This window comes from Hibiscus syriacus, unplaced genomic scaffold, assembly GCF_006381635.1.
Source record: "Hibiscus syriacus cultivar Baekdansim isolate YM2019G1 unplaced genomic scaffold, ASM638163v2 tig00000329_pilon, whole genome shotgun sequence".
Classification (NCBI taxonomy): Eukaryota; Viridiplantae; Streptophyta; class Magnoliopsida; order Malvales; family Malvaceae; genus Hibiscus; species Hibiscus syriacus.
In genome coordinates this window covers 1,371,692-1,384,554 of record NW_024061782.1, presented here as the reverse complement: position 1 = coordinate 1,384,554, position 12,863 = coordinate 1,371,692, and the positions used below count along the sequence as shown (strand labels likewise).

Here is a 12,863-nt window from a genome sequence, read left to right as displayed (position 1 = left end):
AACCAAGATGTGTAAAGCTAAAATGTAGAGCACGAAAGCCGACCTGCGTAGCATGAGGCTCTGTTGATTCTCATTCCGGCCGCTGGTGGAATAAGAAAGTTTGGGATGATAATCAGCAGAAAAGTCCGAGGAAGATCCTTACCACAAAAACGAAAATGTTAACTTGATGGAGAATACACATTACAGGAAAAGCACCTCAGTTAACATCAGAACACCATTTAAAACAGCTTTTCTTTTGGGCAATGGCAATAGAGAAGTTTAACTTCAATGGAGAACAAGTAAAGAGAAAGATAAGCAGACAGAGTAACATTTTATGCATATAGTCCGGTCCACTTTAAACTTATAGGACAAATCAATTAACTAACTTGTTTTGCAGGTAGTTGCTCAATTAGGCTGTGAAGCTGTTTGTCCAGTGCTTTCTCTCTTTGTGCTGCATGACAGGAATAGATTAATGAAAACCTATGTTACTCGAAGTTGTGAATATGAAACGTATGTTCAATTTTTTCTAAGTTTTTACTTTTCTTGCATGAACACAAGGACACCAGAAAAACAATTTTTGCAACTTCATTTTTTTTCTTTGTCTTACTTCAGATGTCTAATCAAAGATCTGATTTTAATTTTCACAAGGAACATCAAAGCTTTATCCTTTTAAGAACAATTGGAAGCGGGGAAGGAAATAATAACAGAAAAGAAAGACCATATTTGTCAACGAGTGACTGTGAGCTCATAAAACAAGCACTAAAAGACAGCATACTGTGGGTACGAGGAGAAGGCTGCTCCAATGCTTTATTCTGAATATTTTCCCATTTATTCTCTAAATCATTAACTGACTCTTCAATTGAGCTCTGAGAATATAAAGATATTTCATCAGCAAAATAAAAAGCCACAGCAGCAGCAAGTCGACTAATTTTGAGAGAAGAATATATATATATATATAATGCATAACATGAAATCAGAAGAGAGATAAAAAGGACCAATTCTTTTGACTTCTTCTCTACCTTGTCTAGTAAGGCAGATTTTTTTGAAGCTACTCCGGTGGATTCATCTTCAACAATTATTGTGGATTCAACCACAGCATTTTTCGAATGGCCGACATCCAAGGCAGTCTTTGCATTTTCCTGTTCAGCTCTCAGATTTCTCCTGATTTCATCCATCTCCTATAAAAAAATGCAAAGAAGATCCAAATATCTCATAAGAAAATAAACGGATGGAGGATTTAAGTGTAAGGTTTTATGCTCATATTCCGGTATTCTTCATCTTACTGGAATTTTAGGTTTAGTTATCGGTAGATATCAATGTTATTTTAGTTTTAAGGGGGCTTGGAATTATAAATTATGGTTTTCTTGGACACTTCACACTTGAGTATTTGTTATTGATGTTTGAGAATTTGAATTATTTTTAGTGTTTTTAAGTTTTAAACTATTTGCTCTACATTACTCGCGAGTCATGACCATGGCTTCATTTTCATCAATAATTAGTTGTAAAGCCATGTAATAACTAGGGAAACTTTATAAACTAAAGATACTTTAGCATAACTAATCCTACAATATTGTTAAAAAAGGTGTCGAGTATAATTTGAAGAATGAAACAGCAGTCACGAAAGAAGCATGAAGAACAAGTTTTGGGACCTTGGACTTCAAATGAAGCATATTTGCTTCTTGCACTTTTTCATGTACAGAGAATGACATATGCATAGTTCATGGATGTCAGACACCAGTATCCGGGAAGAATCTAAAATACAATTTATTAATGTAAGATTAAAAAGAAAGTCATAAATCAATTGTAATTGAAAATGTTATCAAAATGTTATTTCTCTTTCTAACATTTTCACTTACAATCGAAAATGTTATAAATTTATATAATTTTTCCGAATATAAACTCTATTTTCTTAAACTATCGAATGTAAAATCTAAAACTACGGTAATGTAACACTTCAATTATAACAAAAAATGTTATAAATTTATATAACATTTTAAGCTGAACAAACAACATGGACAGCAAATGCAATTAAAAATACCTCAAAGAATCACAACCTAAGGCTTAATACATAAATACGAGTTCAAATTATAACTTGAAAAACGTTTGTGTCTAAATTTTTTTTCGTTAAAATAGGTGTCTAACATTTTTTTCATCTATATTTTTAGATGTATGCCGTTATATTTTTTATTTCTTTTATTTTTATGAATAAAAATATTTTTTAAAAAAACTTAATTTATTTATAAAAAACCTTTTTTTTAATTTATGTCACGAATGGAGGATAGGGGTTAGGGTTAGAAGGTGATGAATTGTGAATTGGTTATAATAAATTACGAATTGTTGATGTCGGAACCGTCTTTCAGTTGGGCCCCGAATTGGGCTTCGATGTGAATTAATTGGGTTAGAGTCGCCACCGACCATTTAAAACGAATTTAGGTAGGCCGGACACCATCTTACTTGATCTGCGTTGTACCAGAAACGTGTCGGGTTCGGGAGTCGGTTACGGTTAAGGAAGGATTAGCACCCTTGAACTGCCCTTTCGGTACCAATTAATTCATCGGTTGTCTTAATCGCAAAAATTAAAATTTAAATTAAAATTTAAAAATTCAATTCGAATCAATTATTTTGATCGATTGAAAGTATCCCTAAAAAGTCAAAAGTGTTGGATTGTAAAAATGAAAATAAACATGAGAAAAGAATAATAAAAATATTAATATAATAATATTAATAAAAAATGAAAAAAATAAATGTATATATATATAAAACAATGTAAAAAGAACATAAAATATTAAAATTAGGAGAAAATGAAAAATATATAAAGTAAATAAATAAAAAATGAAATAAAAAGAATAAGTTAAAAGTTGTTACATCTTCTATGTTTTGCGTGTAGAGAAACTGGATTTGCAATGAAAATGCTCTGCCACTCCTCGTGCTTTTAGATACTGGCTTTGGATCATCAACGCTTATTTTTTTCATTTTCTTCCCTCAGTTTTTCAAATCGTTGTCCATTCCTCTGATTTTGGTTCCACGTTTTTCTCTGTGTCCTTTCCTCTTGATGCATGAGTCTATTTATAGTCTAAAGAAACCTATTTTTAGCTCAGATTTAGAGTCCTACTTGGACTCAAAATGCTTCGGTTTTAGTGTTTTAATAGGACTCAAATACGTTGGTTTTAGTGTTTCAATAGGACTCAAATACGTTGATTTATTTTCTGAATCTCACTAAATCGAGGTTGTTGAGTGTGGGGCCTGCAAAAATAATAAAATAAAAATATAATAATAATAATATATATATAATATAATAAAATATTTTTGTAGACCCGGACAAAAACATGTGTCTACAGCTGCCCCTCTTTGCACATTTTTGTGTTAATAAGAATAGGGCAAAGATGAAAAAGACAACCCATTTTTGTCTGGTTCTCTTTGATTTGAGACTTGATAGTGTTTGTTGTGACACTAAGTCTATCCATTGGGCACGATATCCTTCTTCTTGAAGTTGAAATAGTGGGGAATCGAAAAGTGACTCTTTGTTGCTAATCTTGGTCGACATTGGTCTTCTTCTCGATTTAGAGACCTAGGTGTAAAAATTTGATCGAAAAGTAGTTCCTTGCTTATGCAACGCGGTTGATACGCCCTCGAGCTGAATGGAATCAAACTCTAAGGTCTTTGGCAGATAACTCTTCTTGCCTTAAGCTATGCTGCAAATGATGTGCCTTGGATCTGAGCGTAGTCGAACTCGAAGGTCTTTGGTTGGTAGATAACCCTTCTTGACTTAAGTTATGCTGCAAATGATATGCCTTGGAGCTGAGTGTAGTCGAACTCGAATGTCTTTTGGTCACAGATAACCCTTCTAGCCTTGAGTTATGCTGTAAATGATGTGCCCTCGAAGCTGAGTGTAATCAAACTCGAGGGTCTTTGACAGATAGCCCTTCTCAACTTAAGTTATGCTGAAAATGATGTGCCTTGGAGTCGAGCGTAATCGAACTCGAAGGTCTTTGGTTGGCAGATAACCTTTCTCGACTTAAGTTATGTTGCAAATGATATGCCTTGAGTTAAGCGTAGTCGAACTCAAAGGTCTTTTGGTCACAGATAACCCTTTTAGCCTTGAGTTATGCTGTAAATGATGTGCCCTCGAAGCTGAGTGTAATCGAACTTAAGGGTCTTTGGAAGATAGCCCTTCTCGACTTAAGCTATGCTGCAAATGATGTGCCTTAGAGATGAGCGTAGTCGAACTCAAAGGTCTTTGGTTGACAGATAACCCTTCTCGACTTATGTTATGCTGCAAATGATATGCCTTGAGTTAAGCGTAGTCTAACTCGAAGGTCTTTTGGTTACAGATAACCCTTTAGCCTTGAGTTATGTTGTAAATGATGTGCCCTCGAAGCTGAGTGTAATCGAACTAGAGGGTCTTTGCCAGATAGCCCTTCTCGACTTAAGCTATGCTGCAAATGATGTGCCTTGGAGCTGAGCGTAGTCGAACTCGAAGGTCTTTGGTTGGCAGATAACCCTTCTCAACTTAAGTTATGCTGTAAATGATATGCCTTGGAGTTGAGTGTAGTCAAACTCGAAGGTCTTTTGGTCACAGATAACCCTTCTAGCCTTGAGTTATGTTGTAAATGATGTGCCCTCGAAGCTGAGTGTAATCGAACTCGAGGGTCTTCGATTAGCAGATAACCCTTCTTGACTTAAGTTATGCTGCAAATGATGTGCCTTAGAGTTGAGCGTAGTCGAACTCGAAGGCCTTTGGTGGGCATGATTCCCTTCATCGTGAAGTTGAAACCGTGGATGGCCCCTTCGTTGTGAAGTTGAGCCTAGAATTGGATATCCTTCGTCATGAAGTTGAAATCCAAATATTTGTGTTGTTTCAAGGCTAATATCCTTCGCCGTGAAGTTTAAATTGACTCTGAAACTGAAAAGTTGTTTGTTGACAGCCAGCCGCCCATTCGTTGTGAAGTTGAGCTTGTATTGTCTCGAGTCCAATATCTTTCACTGTGAAGTTGAAATTGACTCTGAATGAAACTGAAAAGTTGTTTGTTAATAGTCAGTCGCCCCTTCGCTGTGAAGTTGAGCTTGTGTTGTCTCGAGTCTAATATCCTTCACTGTGAAGTTGGAATTGACTCTGAATGAAACTAAAAAGTTGTTTGTTGACAGTCAGTCGCCCCTTCGCTGTGAAGTTGTGCTTGTGTTGTCTCGAGTCCAATATCCTTCGCTGTGAAATTGAAATTGACTCTGAATGAAACTAAAAAGTTATTTGTTGACAGTCAGTCGCCCCTTCGCTTTGAAGTTGAGCTTGTGTTATCTCGAGTCCAATATCCTTCGCTGTGAAGTTGAAATTGACTCTGAATGAAACTGAAAAGTTATTTGTTGACAGTCAATCGCCCCTTCACTGTGAAGTTGAGATTGTGTTGTCTCGAGTCCAATATCATTCGTTGTGAAGTTGAAATTGACTCTGAATGAAACTGAAAAGTTGTTTGTTGACCGTCAGTTGCCCCTTCGCTGTGAAGTTGAGCAACCACCATAAATTTCCGAATGCACTTTTTGAATCGATTATCTTTCATCTTGAAGTTGAAATTTGACTCTAAAAGCTATAAAAAAAAATATGTGTGCTAAAAATGATAAATGTGATGCTCTTAAGTGTGTCTAATATGCATGTAACTGAATTAATTCCGTTTTGTCTCTTGGATGGAGCCTCATTTTTTTCTACTGGTCTTGTCGTTGGAATCGACCATGCCCCATTTCAAGCTTTGACTTTACAGACCTTTCATATTTGAGATTGTCCTGTTTGAAAATGTTTTTCTCCTTTTTCTTGTTTTAGGAGGAAAAAGAATAACAATTTTGTAAAATATTGTTCGCAATTGAATCAAATTATAAACATGAGTTCAAAGTATATCAAAGGAGTCAATAGCTCTTTTAATGCTTTCAGAGTTACAGTTCTTTGATAAATGTTCAAATTGATGAGTTGGCTTTAGGATGACCTAATGTTTCAGCTATAAAAAGGTCATTTTTTTTTGTTATTGCAACGTGCTTTTTTTTGGTTTGACATTTTAATTGGGTGCGAACAAAATGACGCAACTAGCATGATCAATTACTAGACCTTTTATTTCAGTCCTCTGAAATCTTCCATTTGTTCAAGCCTCGTAAGCTCCTTTAACAAAGGTAGTGTAGAAATATCGGTCTAAAAATGAAATTCCTGAGTGCTCGTGTGAAGTTGACTATAACAGATATTCCTTAACTCCCTCAGTCCATCATTACCGAAAATTTCTTGATTAGATAAATTTGATTTAATTTGTCGTTATCTGGCTAGCTGAATCCAGAAAACCGGGGCGTTTAACCAATTGCTTTAGAGGGACAACTTAACATTATAATCAGTTTTATCAAGTTAACTAAAGGGTTCATCTCATCACAAAGTCTTCGGTCGGACAATAGCAGTGGAGCAAACACCGAATTGCCAAGTGTTCAAGCAATGTCATGGTTTAAATGTAATCTATTCATAAGGCCAGGGCTTTTAAGTTTCCTCTATAACCAATTGCCTTAGTGGAATAGCTCAGCTTTACGGATTTAATTTCTTAAGTTTGTCAAGAAGAACCTGTTATAGTCTAGGTGTTATTGAAAGTCAATGAATCTCATTTTTAGAGTTCAATTTCCAAGCAACTGACCTAAACTAGATTTACCTACTCGACTATTCCATCTGTAAAGATAATGATCATCATTGAACGTCTTAAATAAAAAGTATAGTAATGTCATATTCAAAAGGATGTCCCATGTTGTCTGTACCTTATGAAAGGAAAATGTTATATTGGTTTATTACAGGAGCAGGGTATGGTATTTGAGTGTATATTCTGGGTAAAGTCAAATTCCTTGTTTTAAATCATGTTACTTCGTCAAAGATCTGTAACTTTGAACCAGTTACAGAGTTTTCTTAATTCAGATGATATTCAAAGAATTGCAAGTTTGCAAATGTGATTCATTGCTTAACATCTTTAAAGTAATATAAATTTATTTAAAAGTCCTTACAAAAACTTGAGAAAAAAATGAAAAACAAATTCAAACAGAATGTCTCAAATGATGAAATGATCTTCCTCACTTGGATGCCCCCAAGTTGTTAAAGTCAATCCAGTTATGGTTACGCGTCTTCTGCACGACTCTCTTGAATGCGTAATAATTCTCAATTGTGTGCTCTAAGACACCGCTGTGATATTCAAAATGAGCATTCTCGTCATACCACTTGGGGTATGGGGACTTCATGGTTTCCACCAGGTATGGTGACATTACATGGGTGTCAAGAAGTTGCTGGTAAAGCTCTTTGTAGGTCCTGGGAATAGAATCATAATGTTCCCATTTTTGATGAGACATGTGAATGTAATAAAAAAGAAAAATAATGTGAAATATGCAGGAATGCATGATGCATGCAATGTTCGAGGCATTGATAAAAACATGTGTCTATTATTAGAAATAATCCTTATTGGAGGCAAAAGTGTTTTATATTTTAAGAGACAAAAATATCCTGACAGCTTCTGACATGTTGATTAGTCTTCTGCCTTCGTCTGTCACCGATTGAATAACATGTCAAACCGTTCTGGCTTCTCTGGATGAACCGTGAAAATGTTGAGTTGTTTTTTTGTACTGGCCCAAAAAGTCTCGAATGACTGCATCTCTGGCATTTATCTTTTGTTGAACCTATTCCCAACGAATACATCATTGGAGCCCTTAATTGATAGGAACTATGTGAAGTTCATTTGTCTGTTTCTTGAATTCATCAACAAGGGTCTCCAATTTCAGTTATCGTTTTGCCATTGTTATCTTACAACCTCTGTCAGTCAGTTATTCAAATATATACTTTCATTGTGTTCGATGTAGACCCATTCATTCTGAGTCCTTTATAATGTAGCAGAGTGATACACTCTTCAATTATGGGCACCACGTCTTCTGGATTGAATGCGACACATAGTCACCTTGTAGACTGTCCTCTGTATTTTCATCTCTTGTATTACAACCCCTTTGTCCATTAATGCAGATTATTCATGTTTAACAAACACAGTTTTTGTGGATCAACACCTGTTTTAAATGATGCAAGTGATGAAAATAAAATAAAATAAAATAAAAATGAAAAGAGTTAGTGAAGTGAAAATAATAAAATATAATTGTGAAAAATAAAAGTGCTACCCTACATGATGTTTACCCCACATGCTTTAATTCCTACCCGGACATGATCTCTATCCCACATGCTAATTTCAAACAAATTCTAACCGCATATTTGTCTAATTCGCATGCTTTGAATAGAAAGTAAAGCAAAAAATAAAATCAAAGCAGCCTAGGGTTTGGAATGAGGTTTTGGGGTGGGCTCTAATTCCTTGTAATCTCCCGATTTAGGTTCTAAAAAAGTACCCGAGTTCTCCTTGTTGGTGCCCCCTTGGGCTTGACAGACCCTTAGTCCTAAGCCCATTACAAGCTTGTGTGGACTAAGTTAAACTCGAGATGAAACATTCCCTTATGTCCGCACGGTGAATAAATTCACACGAAGACATAAGGTATATGAATCTCGAAGGCTACTTGCTAGGCCTGTGTTGTGAATAAATTCACACTAAGGTGTCGCTTTCACCCCCACTTAACTAGGGTTTGGAACTCGGGTTTAGAGCCTTAAGTGAGAAAAAAGCTTTGAAGGCTGAAATCATTAGAAAACGGTTAGTACAACTATTTACTCGAAAATATAATCAAAAGTAAGCAATAAAGATCGAAATGCTACCTTAAAATTTAAACTTACCCTTTTCGTTAAAAAAACAACTTGAAATTACCTTAGCATGACTCACTTACCGATCCCCAGCGGAGTCGCCAAGCTGTCGGAATCGTCTTTCGGCTAGGCCCCGAATTGGGCTTTGACGTGAATTGATTGGGTTAGAGTCGCCACCAACCATTTAAAACGAATTTAGGTAGGTCGGACACCATCTTACCTAATCTGCGTTGTACTAGAAACGTGTCGGGTTCGAGAGTCAGTTACCGTCAAGGAAGGATTAGCACCCTTGAACCACCCTTTCAGTACCAATTAATTCATCGGTTGTCTTAATCGCGAAAATCAAAATTTAAATCGAAATTTAAAAATTCAATTCGAATTAATTATCTTTGATCGATTGAAAGTATCCCTAAAAAATCAAAAGTGTTAGATTATAAAAATGAAAATAAACATGAAAAAAGAATAAAAAAATATAATAATATAATAATATATATATATAAAATATATATATATATATATATATATATATATATATATATATATATAACAATGTAAAAAGAAATAAAAATATAAAAATTAGGAGAAAATAAAAAATATATATAAAGTAAATAAATAAATAAATGAAATAAAAAGAATAAGTCAAAAGTTGTTATATCTTCCATGTTTTGCACTGGATTTGCAATGAAAATATTCTGCTACTCCTCGTGCTTTTAGATATTGGCTTTGGATCTTCCACGCTTATTTTTTGTCCTTTTCTTCCCTCGGTTTTTCCAAATCGTTGTCCCTTCCTCTAATTTTAGTGCCACGTTTTTCTATGTGTCATTTTCTCTTGATTCATGAGTCTATTTATAGTCTAAAGAAACCTATTTTTAGCTCAGATTTAGAGTCTTACTTGGACTCAAAATGTTTCGGTTTTAGTGTTTTAATAGGACTCAAATACATTGGTTTTAGTGTTTCAATAAGACTAAAAAACGGATGTCTACAGTTGAGAAAAGGGAATTAAATTAGGAATTTCATTTGGTAAAATAGGATTAATGGGTTAGAGGCAGATAAGGTGAGTGAGTTTGGGTTCCGAGGTAAACCTGCAAATGACCATTACAATTAGTTACAATAAGGACAACCAGTTGTAGAATCATCTAGTTGAATAGTACCGTGTAAACAAACAAAACGAAGATACTGGGTATATAGAGAATCATCTGAATATTGAATGAAATTGAAATCTCTCTTCCTTCTCTAAGTCTTCTTCTCTTAACCTCTACTTTTATTTTCTTTGATCATCGTTCTTATATTCTCCTAGGTTCATAACAAATTGATAATCAGAACTGCACCGATTTCATCCAAACAGGAAGGCACAAAGAATTTTCAAAGATAATTGCCAACGGGTGAGAGGCAACAATGGATAAATAGAGTCTAAGCTTATAGAACAAAACAAGTGCCTCGCTAAAATTTAGGATATTTTATTGCAAAAGGGAGTTAGATCTTCCTACCCAGATGTTGATTATGTGATTCAAGCTCAAACAAAAATCAACATTGTTCATCCTGCATCTATACAACAGAAACAAACCACAGAAGATGACACAAAGACAGTTATGATGGATGATAATTATGGTAAGAACAACTACACTGTCTGTACACTTGAAGAAACTAGTCTTTTGTCCAAGATTAACTTAGAGAGCAATGACCAATCACCTAGATCAGCACATGGTGACTCCACCAATGAATTTACAGCCAATGGTATTATGATTCTTCGCAACAAAGGGCATAAATTGTTTGAGAAAATGTCGAAGCTAAAGATTCAGAACTGGGCAGATCATAACAGTGATGATAAACTGTTACAAAATATTCACTTGTGGTGCTGATAAGTTCATCAAATGTGAGTTCAATGTCAAGGGGATAGGAATCTACTGGTTAAACCAATATCAAAGGATGAAGTTTTACCTTTACATTGATGGAAAAAAATATTGTATGAGTTGAATTTTGGACAGGGACTTCTACTTTAAAATCAAATGAAGATTCTAGAAGAATTGAGAAAGTGAACCGCCATTTATTATGATATGGGATGGAGGGTGGACCATTATCAATTGAGCAATGCAAGTCTTGGATTAATTTTGTTTCATCAAATGCATATTCAAGACATTCACCATATCATCTGCAGAATTGATGGTCATTATCCTCAAATGCTCTTAATTAAGATCAAAGATCTAAGTAAAAAAAATTGTCAGATTGTATAACTTGGAGTGGAGCTAACTTTTGCACTTTTATTTGTGAAATTTAATGAAATTAATGAGAATATTCACGGTAGAAATCTAGTCATTGGTGAACGTGAGACTATGAGACAATTTTTTTGCATTGAATATTCTTGTTACTAGAATACAAGATCTTGAACTTGAGATTACAAAATATTTAGTTCTTATGAGTGTCAAGCATGTGACCTTGCATGAGGAAAGAGGTGGGAAGTTGTGAGAATTCTTTAAAAACCTTATGTTTTGCAAGGGTGATGGAAAATCAACAAAGTGAAAAAGTGTAAAATTAGAATCATTTATTCTAATTGTTTTGAAATGTTCAGAAATTCAAGAAGTTGAAGCGGTAAAGAAGTGCAGTGGAAAAATAGCAAGCAAATCATTTTAGTTCTATGAATGTGAATGGAATAGTAGACAAATTAAGTATTTTGAATCTTCTCTAGAGGATTGGGAAACCTACACTCACCGTGTAACAAGTAATTCGAATGATGCCAACAAACGAGGGTTGAAATTAGGACAAACTTTCTCACAGTGTGTGTTTGATCATTGGGAACATGTCTATTGTGGTTTTGAACAAACTTCATTAGAGATTTATAAAGACTTAGAGAATAATGGTTTTCTAATTAAGTATGCACTTGCACCCTTTATTGATGGCAAAACTTTCAAAAGTTTTAACTATAATACTTTGGCTGCAAGCATTGCTTTTGCTCTTAAGGATACTGATTTTATATCCATTTACCAGATGCAAAAAGGGAGGACAAATCATGATGCTAAAATAACTGGTCTTGACGAGCTTTATATCAAGTACGGAAAACCTATTAAAGTCTTACTTGAGGAGGTAAGAACTACAAATAAACAAGGTTGTACATTCGGCATAGATGATAACCTTTTGTGGTGGAAGATAACAAGCTTATGTGATTACGGTGTGAAATACGGTGCGTTTGGTTCACGAAATATAAGATTACCAATGGGAATAGGTTTACCGTAATGTAACATTACCTAAACCATAAATTATTTATATAAAAATTCATCGATAATATATTTAAATAAAAATTATTTATATAAAAATTCATCGATAATATATTTAAATAAAAAATATTTATATAAAAATTCATCGATAATATATTATTTTATTATTTAAATATACATGTATTATTTTTATTTTAATTAATATTAAATTTTACATAATTTATTTAAAAATATATTAAAATTTTACTTCAACATTTAACTAAATGTTCGGATTTTTAACTTTCACTATGATATTGAATTGACCATGACAATGATTCCGTTGGGTAATGTTTTACACACAACATAGCTATTACCATTAAAAATAAGTTTTCCATTCTTGTTGTCGAGGATTTATTAGATGAATTATTAGGGGTTAAATATTTTTCAAAAATCGATTTAAGGTCTGACTATTAGCAGATCCAAATCAAGGAGGATGATATACAAAAAAACTGCTTTTAGAACTCACCATACCCATTTTGAATTCAAAGTCATGCCAATTGGTCTTACAAATGCCCAACCACATTTCAATCTCTAATGAATGAGCTTTTTGGACCATATTTGAGGAGGTTTGTTTTGGTTTTCTTTGATGATATATTAATTTACTCTGACAGTTAGGACTTACATTTACAACACTTAGAAATAGTATTACAATTACTACAAACTAACTTATTATTTGTCAAAAAGAGTATTTTTTTTAACACGAAACGGTTGAATGTATGGGACACATTATTTTTGTCAAAGGAGTTGCAATGGATCCTAGAAAACACTGTCTGAGTACCAGCCAAACACTGTCTGAATCCATCCTTTTTATCTTGATGCTATTTTAACAAGTCATGGTTCTACTAGAGAAAGTATCAACTCCGCTCCCCTTCCCTTTTTCATGTATCAAGCTGAAACACTGTCCGAATCCAGCA

At 34.1% G+C, this 12,863-nt stretch overlaps 1 long non-coding RNA gene across 1 annotated transcript; it reads right to left on the bottom strand.

Annotated features, from left to right (window-relative positions):
* Positions 1–753: 753 nt before the first annotated feature.
* LOC120168084 lies at positions 754–1,090 on the bottom strand. Its single transcript, XR_005520098.1, has 2 exons — positions 975–1,090; positions 754–845 (listed from the first exon to the last, which is right to left on the bottom strand). It is a non-coding gene; the product is annotated as an uncharacterized LOC120168084 (long non-coding RNA).
* Positions 1,091–12,863: the final 11,773 nt, after the last annotated feature.